Source organism: Hemitrygon akajei, unplaced genomic scaffold, assembly GCF_048418815.1.
Source record: "Hemitrygon akajei unplaced genomic scaffold, sHemAka1.3 Scf000129, whole genome shotgun sequence".
Lineage (NCBI taxonomy): Eukaryota > Metazoa > Chordata > Chondrichthyes > Myliobatiformes > Dasyatidae > Hemitrygon > Hemitrygon akajei.
The window spans coordinates 669,121-671,353 of record NW_027332015.1 but is presented as its reverse complement, the minus strand read 5'-3'; positions in this window follow the sequence as shown (position 1 = coordinate 671,353).

Sequence of the window (2,233 nt, the reverse complement as noted above, 5' to 3'; positions counted from 1 at the left end):
AATCATTGTTTGCGCTGGATTTATCGTCAACCGAGTTTGGTGGCATTGGAAAGGACAAATGCAAGCAGCAATTAATTGACTCTATTAAATAGGTCCATTATGTCGCCGCCCATAAAATGTAACGGAAGAAACAGCAGAGCAAAGCTTATTTCGAGGTGCAAACAAAACCGCGGGAGTAGGAAATAGGACAGAAGGTTATAATGTCTTTCCATCAGCCGAGCCCCTTTACAGCTTCGCGATTTGTAGGGACATGTGATATTGCTGACAGAGCCAGTCCACCGGTATATCGAATTCAGACTGTTCCAAACAAATTGGGTTGGTATCATATTAACAAACTCAAGCCTCTGGGAGATAGTCAATGTCATCTAGTAGGTCAGTTCCAGAAAGCATCTTGTCAAAGGGATGCTCTGGACCGAGATAAGATCATACTTTTAGATTTACGTTTCCGGCAATCGATGGTAATGTTGATGAAGAGCAGTTGGTTGCCTAAGTGAGTTGGGCAACCACTTCCGGTTTGTACCCGGAGCAGAAGGGTAGTTCACATGCTTGCACTCGCCAGAGTCAAAGCGGGGGAAATGGGAGAGAGCAAAAGATGGGAGAACGTGTTTATTACGTGGTCTTTTGCAAATAAAGTGGGGCTTAATGGATCTGGTATAAATGCATTTTAATAAGGCTTTGTTTAGCCATGATAGGACCATTCATAAGGTCAGAAGGTTTGGTAACCAGGGATAGTTGGCTGGTGTATTCAGAAATGACGCCCACAGGAGGCAAAGGATACCTCTGGATGGAGTGTTTTCTTCCTGGATGTCGGTGACCAATGGCGTCCTACAGAAATCAGTTGAGACCCCAGGATTTTTTGAACGAGTTGGATGAGGAGGTGGAAGGGTGATTTATTGTATTTGCGATGATGTGGAGGTTGGTGGAATTATGTATAGTACCGATTACAACAGGACAGTGACAGGACGCAGAGCAGCGCTGAGAAGTTACAGATGGAGTTCAACCCGGAACGTTACAGAGTGAGTCACGTTGGAAGGATGAATTTGAAGGCAGAGGTGATACTTTCTCGAGTCAACCGAGTGCCGCACGTTAGTACGAGTTCCACAATGGAAACAGAGTGTCGAGACATTCTCCAATAAGCCGAGGGTGGCTCATCGGTACGAGAACCACAATCGGCACGGAGCGGTGCACTGCAGGAGCAGAAGGAAGTGTGATTGACAGGTGAGCTTGAACACATTCTCTGTTCTGCACGTATTCATAGTGACGCTCGCAAGGCAATATACCTGACAGTAAATCAGGAGAAAAATACAAATTCGTGGCAAATAATAGAACAGTCCTGGAAACTGCGGATAGCTCAAAGATTTCACGATCTACTTTAGTTCAAAGAGCGAATGGATGGGAAAGACTGGTAGAATTGTGGCAGATTTGAGAATATTTGTAAAGTTAAATAGAATGCATCGCACGTCATGGGTATGGGATGGCAAGGTTATTCAGTGGGAGAGGTCCGGTTCCTGCCAAACGGCCCATGTGTGCGCTGGAATACACTATCCATTGCGCTCCCTAATTTCCCGAAGACATGTTCCCTTTTTGATCACACGTCTCTGGAATATCGCTGTGGATCTTTTAAAGTGTTTAAAGGAATATGTGCAGTGTATTTTATTGTAACACGTGTCAGCTGTCACTGTGATTTCCGTCACTCAACCCGCCCGGAATGACTGGAATGAACGAAAGCTCCCCTTTAATAAAGAAGTTTTCTCTATTTTACCTACCAGAACAAACTCCTTCCCTCAATTTCGGAAGCGAATGTACTCCGTCAAATGTTACAAAATAAATCGACAACAAGATGAATGCCTACTTTAAAAGCAACACAGATCTAACAAATATCCTACTTAAATACCTGAAGCCAGTTATCATGGAAAATAACATGGAAAATTCACATCATATTTTGTTTTAAAGTAAATGCATTGCAATATCCCTTGAGGTGTCAAATTAATGACACGGTGACAGTGAGTTTAAATAGTTTAAAGTAAGTGTTTGTGCATTTGGTTGTCACTAATGTCCCTGACGTGATCGCCACGCTAATTGCCTCAGTGGAATTGCTCTCACCTCAATAAAAGTCTGCTAAACCGATCACCAGTCCATCTGAGCAGCTGAAACGCTCCTTACAACTGAACGCTGCTTCTGACAGAATATGGGATATTCGACGATTTACTACATCGCGGCCATTTTCTATCCC